The sequence below is a fragment of the Eulemur rufifrons genome, chromosome 19 (assembly GCF_041146395.1).
Source record: "Eulemur rufifrons isolate Redbay chromosome 19, OSU_ERuf_1, whole genome shotgun sequence".
NCBI classification, from domain to species: Eukaryota; Metazoa; Chordata; class Mammalia; order Primates; family Lemuridae; genus Eulemur; species Eulemur rufifrons.
Genome location: NC_091001.1, coordinates 107,628,157 through 107,639,585, shown reverse-complemented (window position 1 = coordinate 107,639,585; position 11,429 = coordinate 107,628,157). Strand labels below are relative to the sequence as shown.

The following is an 11,429-nucleotide window of genomic DNA, read 5'->3' as shown; positions in this document are numbered from 1 at the left end:
ATCGCCTGGGCAAAACTCTCCAAGTAGCTGTCCCCAAACATCTTGGCCAAAGCTGCTGGAGCTCAGCCTCTAGTCCACTGAGCCTGCCTTCCTGACACCCTCGGGGGGGGGGGGGGGGGGGGCGCGCGCAAAGCTTTGCAAGCTCAGCCTGGCCCAAAGGAGCCTGCAACTCTCTCACCTGCCGCATCTCAGTAAGGAGCATCGTGGCCCTCAGCAGTTCACACTCCAAGTGGACACTCACCTTTGATTCCTTCTCTCATCGCACGCCTCCGCCTGCTCCACTTGTTAGCAAGACTGTGGGTTTCACCTCCAAAATCTTTTATTTTAGAGATGGGGTAATATTGCTGTCTGTTGCCCAGGCTGGAGTGCAGTGGGGATCATATACCTCCAAGATCTACCCAAAGTCTTTCCATTTCTCGCTGAGTACCTGCTTTATCATCTCCCTGGGTTTCCTCTGGTCTCGCCTGGCCTGTTGGCTTGCTTCCACTCCTACAGTCCATCTTCCATATAGCAAAGAAGTGATTTTTTTTTTTAAAAGTAAATTAGATCATAAAATTCTCAGGTTGGCATAATCTTGGAATAATCTCTAAACTCCTTGCCTTGGCCGACGAGACCCTAAAGATTTGGCCTGTGGCACCCCTCCAGCTGCCTGCAGCGGCCTGCCTCAGGACCTTCGCACTTGCTGTTTCTGCTCTCCGCAAAGCTCTACCCCCCATCTTTGTATGACTCGCGTGTTTCTCGTCTTTTAGGGTTTCAATTAACATGTGACATCCTCTGATCTAAATCACTGCGCCATCAGATGTATTTCTTTGTCCCTTGCCTCCCCCCTGGGCTCCGAGGGAGAGGAAGCTGTCCCTCCTGCTCAGAGCCCCCTTTCCCCGCGTCTGCACAGGGCCTGGAGGTAGCAGGAGTGTGAGCTCTGATGTCCGAGTAAGGACAGTGGCGGCCTCGCCTTGAGAAGCTGTGGTCAACACGGCTGCCACTTACGGTTGAGGAAACGAAGCACCAGGGTCAGGAAGCCAAGGGCGGGCTCAGGCCCCACTGCCGACGGGCAGGGCGCAGGGGACCCGGCTCTCCGCCCAGCCGCCCTCCCCGGCGTTCTGCGGCCCCCCTGGCTCCGAGGCATGGGTATATGTCGGTCTGTTTTGTTGAAGGACATATATGACTTTGGCTCTGGGAAGGAAAATGAGAAGCATGGCCCGAGGGTCCCCACCCACAGCAAAGCGAAGGTAGGTACTTAGGGATGAGCTGGTCCACCCGGCGGGCGGGCCCTGAAAGCGGCCGGGTCGCTCGCACCTCGCGACGCTCCCTCGCGCCGCCCCGCTGCGGTCCCGCCCCCTCGGAGTCCCCGCCCCGCCCCGGTCCCGCCCCCCTCGGAGTCCCCGCCCCGCCCCGCCCCGCCCCCGGAGGCCCCGACACGGCCCGCGGGCGGCCGGCTAGGTGTTTGCATACAAAGGCGGCCACGCGCGGCGCCGCACGGTGAGTAGCCGCCGCCCGCCCGCACCCGGCGCGCGGAGCCTGAGTCGCCGCCGAGCGCGGGCCGCAGCCTCCACGGGCGGGCAGGACGCTGGGGCGCGTGGCGAGGCCGGGCTTGGCCGGGGGCCGCAGACCGACGGCCGAACTCCGGCCCCGCCGCCTTTTGCGGGGAGGTGGTTCGGGGAGGCAGGCGGAGAAACGGGCCGGGGCCTGGGCGGCCCGCACGAGCATCCCTCGGGGCCTGGCCATGGTTGCGCGCCCGCAGGCTCGGTGTGGGCCGGGCCAGGCCGACCTTGCGCTGCGTCGGGGGTCCGGGGGGGGCCGGGAGTCAGGCCTCGGAGCCCCCAGGATGTCGGGGACGAGCCCCAACCGGGAGAGGCGGGTGGGTTCTAGCTGTGCGGCCGTCAGCCTCTGCTGTGCGCCTAGGACTTGGCTGGAAATTTGCCCCGGGGCGGGGGTGGGGAGGGTTAGGATTCTAGCTTCGCAGTTGAGGAAACCTAAGCTCAGGGAGGTCGAGCCACCTGCCCAAGGTCACACAGCTGCTGGGCGTCAGGGCAGGCCAAGCCCAGGTTGGAATCCTGTTCTCACATTACAAACCATCTCGGCCGGGCCTCTGCACCTCTCCTGCAGCCCAGTGGGTGCTAGGCCTAGTCAGTTCCACCAGCTGCTCTTGCAAAGGTAATTTTACTATGGGGAAGGCCGGGAAAACACAGGTTGAAAAGTCATGTTTTGGAAGTAACTTTAAGTGCCATGGAGCTAGAATAGGTAACTGGTAATTTGTGTGGTCAGTAGTTCCTGGAGAAAGCAGATGTCAACCCTGTTTTTGACCAGCAAGCAGGAAACTTGAACTAAAACTACTGGCAGGCAGTTAATTTGGAGAGGTTTTCAAATTCAGTAGTTTCCCACATGACAGTATTAATAAAAGTGTTTTGGGAAAGATGAGCTTTTAATAATTTTTTAATGGGGAGGGTGGTTCCGTGGTATAGCGGTGGTGATTGTGAATTTAACTGTGCATGCTTTGGGCCATAATTTGGGTTTGAGGAATGTAAGTAAGCAGTTGAAGAATGTATGTAATCGAGAAATAGGTACATCCACACAGGAGTACTCCCCCCCTAGAAATGTTGAGAGAGATGAGTTTGATTTGTGGTTCTGTTTTCTGATGGTCCTTCACGTTTGCTGACATTTGTTTCATCACACGTTTTTGTGTATGGGTGTGTGTTTTAGACTTTTATCCCTGTTTGTATGTGGGACCACGTGGTTTTAGGGAGCCGGGCCTGGACTCAGGGGTGGGGAGGCTGGGCTCTCATCCGGTGCTGCCAGAGCCGCTGTGGGGCTCTGTGCAGGTTCTTTCACCCTCGGTTGTCAGCAGTCTGGTCACTTTAGAAAAGAGCAGGGCTGTAAGGGGTGAATGAACCTGCCCAGTCCTATTGCATAGGGGAGCACCTGGGGGTTCAGGTGAGAGACGGAGGGGATTCCTGGTTTGGGGGAGACCTTGGAAGTGGCCGAGGAGGAGTCTGCCCTGGATAGGGTGGGGATGGACAGCCTGGCCTGGCCAGAGGGAAGGGGAGGGCAATGAGGTGGAAAGAGACTTCGGAATGTCCCGATGCCACCATGGCCTGAGAGACGCTGAGGCCAGCGCAGAGCACTTGGGCTCTGTGGTTACGCTGACCCCTTGCCGCTGTATAACTTGGGCCAAAGTCTGCAACTAATTTTCACTTTCCTCATCTACAAAATGAGGAGATAATTATACCCCTTCACAGGATTGCTGTAAAAATTAACTGAGATATACAAGAGCACCTGGAACATCATGTGGGGTCAATGAATGATCATGATGGTTATTATTTTAAGGGAGAACCACAGAGTGCCAGGGAGGGGAGGCTGCGTGCTGGGTTGGGACAGTCCTGCCTGACACTGGCTTCTGGTCCAGAAGTCATCACTGTGGGCACCCCATTACCCTTCCTGCCACTCCTCTCCGACTGTGAGTGGCCCTTCCTGTACCTTCAGGGTTTGAGGTCTAAAGGGTATCTAAGTGAGATGAACTGATCCGGCAAGCATGCAGATGGGGATGGTTGAGGGGTACAGGTGACTTGTTCAGGAAGGCCTGTGGGGTGGGTTTGCGCCAATGGCGGCCGCTTTTGAAGCATTTTGAGAGACACCCAGAAGTGGTGATCCAGCCAGGACACTGAGGATGGTGGTTTGCCCTGTTTGCACTTGGACTTCCTCAGTGGTGATCCGGGCGTGGGAACTTGGAGGTGTTGAGAGGTACTGACAGGAAGACCCTGGAACCGCCTGCTGCCAGTGTTGGAGCTGTTCCCCGGAAGGGCGAAGTCAGGATGTTTACACTGATTGAACCCTGGTCCAGTGGATTATAGAGTAAGCCCACTCACTTAAAATCAGAATGGGGTTGTAGGAAAAACAGAAGTCAGACAAATCCCAAACAGGCCCTTCAATGATTTCACAGGTTCTTAGTTTATAAAAGGGCCCCAGTGCCTACTGGTTGGCTGTGCCTGAAATGTTCACTTTCTAAGCTGGATCTGGAGAGTGAGGGGCCCACGCACGCCTGCTTTTGTGGCTGGAGCAGTGCCCGGCTCCTTCATCAGAGGATGCACCGGGGCCCTTGTAGGGAGTCTCTGCCCCCAGGAGGCCACACTTGGCCCTGGGGTTGCTGGGGTCTAGAGCATGTGCTCCTCCTTCCTGTGGCCTCCTTTCCTCTTCCTCTTTCCTGCTTCCCCCTCTGCTTCCCCACCTTGTATTCAACAGACAGGGCCTGAGCAGCAGCTGGGGCTAGGGTTGGAGCATGGTGCAGACTGGAATATTTTGAGGAATGGGTCGAATTTCTGCCCACAGAAAGCTCTGGGGCCAGGTCTAGGCCAGCGTCTTTCACAATGGGGCTTGTGACCCACAAGAGACTTAAAGTCACCGCAGGGTGCCTGGCCACATGCAGTCCTGCTTGCTGAGGGGAGTGTCAGGGCAGGTTGTGCTATGTCCACTCCCAGCTGAGAGGCACCAACAGCTTTTACACACCAGTGGTTGTGGCTATACTTCCTGATGGATCTCTCAGCCCACCAACCACATTTTGTGATTCTTGCAGCAACTCAGAATTTTTGACTATTGCTGAATGTTGGGACTTTCCAGAAAAGAAGCTACAGGCCATTAGAACAGATGCTTTGCTGTGTGTGGGCTGCCTGTTTGCTCTTGAGTGTGAGGTAATTTGCACCGGTTCACAAAGCTGACCACAGACCCGACACACACCTACACACCACACACCTGTTTGCCACCGACAGCGCTTGTGTCCCTGGGCCTTATTGCCTGGGATCCTTTGCTGGCCCTTTTCCTCCTGTCTCCCCGTACACATGAGCGCTCTCTCCTTGGTGAAGTCTTCCTTTGCATTCAAGGATCTCACTGGGCTGTAGGTCTTTGGTTTACAAAAGACAGGAGATGAGCAACGAGGACTGTAGGGTAACAGGGCACCACAGCCCAACAGGGCACACGCCCAGATAGCTGTTTTGGCAAAAGAATGTCCTGCCAGTGGACTCTTCCGTCTGAGAATGCTACCCAATCTTGGGGTGGCTCAGATTTTGGGCAAATGAAAACGTATCACATCCCTAGTGGAATGTTAACACAGCCTTCTAGTATTTCTGTATTAATTTTAACCAATAATGTTCTTTGCCTCTGTGCAGTTTAACAGGTGATAACATACAAAGCACTCTCAACAGACTGCATTCAAAGTCCAGAGCCTGTGTCTAGAGCCACAGGTTTAGCACCTGGTTTCATTTGGTGCATGCACATTGGAAAGGACTCTATGCATACTACCTCACAACAGTCCTGTGGGTGGGTTCTGCTGACGTCATCCCCATTTTATGGATGCGAAACTGAAATGCAGAGAGGTTAGTAACCTGCCCATGGTCATGGGGTTAGTGAGAGGGAGGGCTGGGATTTGACTGTCTCCAAAGCCTGTGCTCTTACCTGCTGAGCTATATCGTCTCCTAACAGGCAGCGCTCTTGAGCATCCGAGCACCCCGCGGCTCGTGTTTGGCCCTCTAATTGCTGGGGTGGGGGTGGGAGGTCACAGAGAAGTAAAAGTCACCAGAGCAGAGCATTCTTTTTGACCAAGACACAGGTGTGGACAGAGGGCTCTTGTAGGTGTGCAGAGAGCGCATGCCATTGGGTCTTCTAAGGAAAAAAAGTCTAGTCCTCAGTGAACGAGCTAGGTAATTAAGAGCCACAGGATTGGAGCCTAAGCCTTGGGCTGTTTTGCTGAGCACAGTGGTCTCTCTGTATTTTAGATGTCTGCACCCACTGCTGTCCAGGCCGTTTGTGTTTCTTGGCAGGAACCTGAGAACACTCATCACCTGGGATTATAATATCTGAGCATTGCAAAATCCCAACACTCGAGGAGTTGAGCGGTCACCCATCTGACCTTCCAGCCAAAGCAGGAGTCTCCCCAGCACCCTCTTTTGTCTTAGTCATGGGGAGACGCTGAGACTGAGTGCATCAGAGTTTTCTGTCCCTCACTCCTAGTTCTCTGAGGTTATTACAAATTGATATTAAAGTAATACACAAAAATAAACAAAAGCTTGAAACCAACACTATGGGAAGTATTGATGACGAAAGGTAAAGGTTTCTTCCTCCCTTTCACAAGGCCTGGTCCTCAGGGCTGAGCCCTGTGAACTTTGTTTGGTGTGTAGCTCATTCCAGAATTTTTTTGTGCATATCAAAAAATATATAAATGTAATTATTACAAAATGAATTCATAGGCTGGGTGTGGTAGCTCATGCCTACAATTGCAGCACTTTGGGAGGCCGAGGCAGGAGGATCACTTGAGGCCAGGAGTGTGAGACCGACCTGAGCAACATAGTGAGACCCTGTGTCTAAAAAAAAAAAAAAAAAAAATTAGGCAGGTGTGGTGGTGCACACTTGTAGTCCCAGCTAGTTGGGAAGCTGAGGCAGGCAGGAGCATGGTTTGAGCCCAGGAGTTTGAGGTTACAGTGAGCTATGATTATGCTACTGTACTCCAGCCTGGATAGACAGAGTGGGACCCTGTCAAAAATAGAAATAGAAATAAAAGATTAAAAAAAAAATAAACAAAATAAAAATAGTTCAAATTATATTTTTGTGTCTTTTTTCATTCAGTATATTCATTTTTATGTTAATATTTGTGTGAGTACCTCTCCCTCTCTCCATTTCATTAACAGCCTCATAATATTCCATTACATGATGTGTGTAGTCCATAATTTATTAAACCAGAGTTGTGTAGATATTCAAGTTGTTTCTGATTTTGTCTATTACAATCACTGCTTCAATTACTGTCTTTGTACATGGATCTTGTTGTATTCGTAGGATCAGTTCCCAGCAATAGAGTTGCTGGGGTTTGCTAGCTTGTGCCCAGAGGATAGACATTGCCATGGTGCTTACCCCAGCTTGTGACGGACCAGTGGAGAGGGATAAGTGTCTTTTTCCCACTGTCACCGACCCTGGGGTTTTTACCAAAGACTTTGATTTTGGACCATCCGAAAGGCCTCCTTTGACTTGAATATCTTTAATTATGAATGGGGTTGAATATCTTCTCTTGCATTATTGGCCAAATGCATTTCTTTCTTTGTGAACTCTCTCTGTGAACTCTCTCTTTATATGTTTTGCCCATTTTTTTCTGTTGGGTTGGTCTGAGGCCATTTTAAACTTGACCTTTATCTTCTAGAGGTAGATGATGTTGGCAAAATGTATGAGGTTATGAAAGCTGTGGCAGGGGTTTTGAATTTTGGCAGTTCCAAGACAGCAGTATTTCTTGGCAATTTGTGAAAGTTTTGGACTTTTTTTGCAGAAGTTGTAACGTAACAACTAGGCACAAAATCATGAGACCTCCATGCCTTCACCTTGACAGAGCATTAGCTGTGCTGCCCTTGCTGGAACCACACGAGGGTGGAGTAATACATGCTTGTGAGCATCTGCCGTGTGCTGCAGTTGTGCGGACGAGCTTAATTCTGTGTGCTCCCTCCTGGGAGGGAGGCCTTGGAGGAGGAGAAATCTTCCCACGCCACCCCACAAGCTCCCTACAGGAGCTCGATATTTGTCTCACCTGCTTAACGCAGCCAGGGCTTTGGTGGCTTTGGTGGTGGGGCCCTAGTGCTGGCTGTTTTTGGTGCTTCATCACTTTTGCCAGGAATTGTTCTGATGTGCAGGCTTTTTAAAGCACCTCTTAGCTTCTCTAGTGAATTTTCATATTTTGGGTAGGAGTGTCTCCTAAAGAACCGGACATGGCCATGGCCCCTGAATTCCCAAGGATGTCGACGATCTTCCGTTTAAGCAGCTCCTCACGGTGCTCTGTTGAGAACAGTTTAACCGCAGGGGCTGCCCACCAGGGTGACAGGTACAGCGGAGTGAGGGCTGCCGCCCAGGTGGCTTGACTGACAGTCTGCGCTCTTCTCCCTGCATCACACTGCGTCTGAGCCAGACGTCCTCTTTTGTCTTTTTATAGGTAATTTATCACCCCTACCAACTGCGATAAATATCAATCCACAGTGCTCTGAAAAAAGACCTCCTCTTTGCCTTTAATATAAATTACAGGAGGAAGTTACACTTTTTATAAATCAATTTGATTTTCATGCAAGTCTTATTGGTCATTATACCATTTTCAGGATTTCTTAGAAGTTGGTTTTTTTAATACTTTGGATGAAAACCGACGTTTTTCTTGTAAACTGCTGAGGTGCATGTGATCTTGGGGAGCACCAGCAGCACGCCGCGGAGACACGGACCGGAGTGTGCGGAGAGGAAGGCGGCTGGGGTGGTGAGTGGGAGGCCCTGACACCGTCCCTGTACGGCCCGACTGGGGAGCTGACTGCACCTTCCCTACAGCAAGGGCGCCGAGGGCCACTGGGTGGCTGTCTTCCTGTGGTGGTGGCCCCGTGGGCAGTAGCCGGCTCTGTGTGCGGTGCTGTCACCCTGCTGCTGCTAACAGGGACACAAACGGGGAGGCCCATCCCAGACTGATGGTGGGTTGGCTTTGAATCAGTAAACTCCCCAGATGTGCCTCAAAGCTGACACAGGACAGTGACTCCCCATGCTGGGAGCCACTTGAAGTCCAAGTGGGTCCTTGGCTTCCCGCAAGAAGGAATTCAGGAATGAGCCGACGGTATGAAGTGAAAACAAGGTTTGTTCAGAAACCATAGACAGTCTACCCCACAGACAGAGCAGAGGCAGGGTCTCCCTGCAGAAGAGAACCGGCACCCCCACCTCGTGTTGCCTTTCTATTTAAGCAATGGCTTAACTATAGGCTAAATCAGGGGAGGATATTCGTGGAAGGGGATTCATAGAATATTTATGAATGTTTCACTATCTTGGTTCTAACGTTGGAACTTGCTTTGCCTCCATCCTGTTTTTATCAGGGTAAGTTGAAACTTTGTCTTGAGACTTCCTGACCCAGGCAATGCTGCAGCAATGCCCAAGGCAGTTCTTGCCAGTTCCGTGTCTCAGTCCCCCCCTCAGAGATAACACTCCTCCTCAATCTTAAGGGGTCGTAGAAGGACGAAGGTTTGTCTTCTGTTGCTTCTTTCTGTTGATCTTTCAGGTGTAGGCCCTGCCTAGCATTGGAGGAGTAAAAATCTCCGGAAACCTGGTCTAAGGGGCCCAGTGGCAGGATGCTTCCACGTCCTGGATCAGCTGGTGGAGTGGGTTGGAAGCCCTGTATTAGCATCATCGTGACTTGCAATTAATCTAACCTGGAAGATACAAATTTTACCGGAGGGTTAAACAAACATGATCCAAAGATTGAAAGAAGAAGGATAGCTAATAAGGGCCCCAAGAAGGGAAGGAACCAAATGATACTGGGCAAATGTCCCTTAATACGGTGGTCCCCAACCCCTGGGCCTTGTCCTGTTAGGAACTGGCTGCTCATCACCACCTGAGCTCCCTCCATCCCCCCACGGAAAAATTGTCTTTCATAACACTTAGGAACCAGGGCTGTACAGCAGGAGGTGAGCAGCGGGTGAGCAAGCAAAGCTTCATCTGTATTTAGTATTTACAGCCGCTCCCCATGGCTGGCATCACCGCCTGAGCTCCGCCCCCGCCCCAGTCTGTGGAAAAATTGTCTCCCATGAAACCGGTCCCTGGTGCCAAAAAGGTTGAGGACCTCTGCCTAAATAGAACCCCAGATGGTCTGGGCAGTGGGGTTATTGATGTTATGTAGTTGTGTAGCTTGTTGAAGGAAAATGTCCTTTGTTCTACCTCCCCTGAATTATTAACGTAGATGCAACAAGATGTGTTTGCAACAGCACTTACCATTCCCTGTTCAGCCAAAATGCAGTGTGGTCATTTTCCTATATCCAAGATGGACAGAAAAGGTCTTTTCCTGGGGGAGGAGGGAGTATGATGTAAACATGAACAACTAAGGCAAAATGCAGGTTTGGTTAATGACTATGCAAGTGACTTGATTCCAGGCATGAGGAAGCAAGCAAGTGTAGGTTATTAGGAAAATGCTAACGATGATTAAGAAAAGAAGAGCAAGCACATTCTTATCAGCCATTTGAATGGGGGTGTTACTTAGCTGTCTTGCGGTCTGTGGGAGGCAGCCTTGTGAAAGGTACCCGAGGTCCCCTGTGGGCTCGCAGGGGTGTGCCGGCTCCCCTGTGCCAACCTCTGGGGGCTCGTGAGAAACAGGCTTAATCCTAGACAAATGTTCCCAACTAGTTAGTTCTGATAATGACAGGAAAACGATGTTTATAGGTAGCTAAACATCTAAGTTATCTAGTTAAATTTAGATAGAAGTGAAATTATTATGTGAGTCTTAACGTCTCTGAATACAGGCGTTGGTTTCATGAAAGCAGTTTGTTTTGATTGTTGTCTTTTCCTGGGTCTGAAAACAGGACTTCAGTTAACCCGAGTTTAGTGTTAAGATACCCGTGAGTCAAGGTCCTGTAACTTAATAGCACAAGGGTTAGTTAACAATATTTGATTCCGACGCTCATCAAAGATGTCTCATTTCTCAGATTCCCAGTCAACAAGGCAATAGTGGCCAAACCTTGCAAAATCCAGGTTGGAGCAGCTGCGAAAGCACAAAGGCTAGAGGAGGAAGAGAACACAGCAAAACAAATGTTGCAACACACAAAGTACAGAAGGGCTTCAGTTTGAGAATAAATGTAACATAATCTGACTTGAAGAAACTGCTTAGGGTTTGGGCAAAGGGAAAAAAAAGTAACAGCAAGAGTAGTAGCCTGAATGCCAGCAAGAAGAGACCTCGGGCAGGATAGATTTTCGTGTTCTCGAGCAGCCTAGACACATTATAAATCCAGCTCACTTAAGATGCCAAAGATAAGGCTGGGGTTTGAGTCTTGGAAGCAAACAACCTAAGGAGACAGCCAGCCAACTGCTGGGACCATGATGGGTCTCAGTATTAGGGCAAGCAAAGACAGGTTGTCAGAAGTAAGTGTAAATAAGGTGATAAAAAAGAACACTGGCAGAGGGCACAAGATGACTTGGTTTACAGAAAAAGAAAGCAAATACAGGAATACCTAAATGTCCCCACGGGCCCTATTTTAGCCCTTTAACGTGGGGAAAAAAACCTGATTATCCCAAAGCGATCTATTTCTGCCCTTTAACATGGGGAAATAGCCAGTTATTCCCAAGGAGCCTATTTCAGTCCTTTAACTTGGTGTCACCAAAAAGAGAATCCCTTCCCAATTGCTAAAAACCCTAGGGCACCTAGGCGGAAGCATGTGGCCTATTTGTGTCCCCAAGGGGCCTTTTTCAGCCCTTTAACTTGAGGTCACTGAAACAAGCTGGCTCTGATGTCCCCAGAGTCAAGTCACCAGAATCAGGGACCTCTATATAACAAAAAAGAATTTCAAAATAAACAGGGAAACGACCTGCTTTATAAGGAATAGAAACAATTGCCCAAATTGCTAAAGTAAAAAATATAAATGCAGATGCAGAAGAGATCAAAGAAGAAAGGCAAAAGGAGA

General features: G+C 50.5%; 1 protein-coding gene across 2 annotated transcripts in view; it reads left to right on the top strand.

The window, feature by feature from the left end:
* The first annotated feature begins 1,433 nt into the window (after positions 1 to 1,433).
* The window catches only part of LPIN1 (lipin 1), a 70,698-nt gene continuing 60,702 nt past the window's right edge, over positions 1,434 to 11,429 (top strand). For both annotated transcript variants that reach the window (XM_069495151.1, XM_069495150.1), the window contains exon 1: positions 1,434 to 1,479. The gene's annotated coding sequence lies outside the window, so the exon portion shown is untranslated. The remainder of the gene's footprint in view (positions 1,480 to 11,429) is intronic.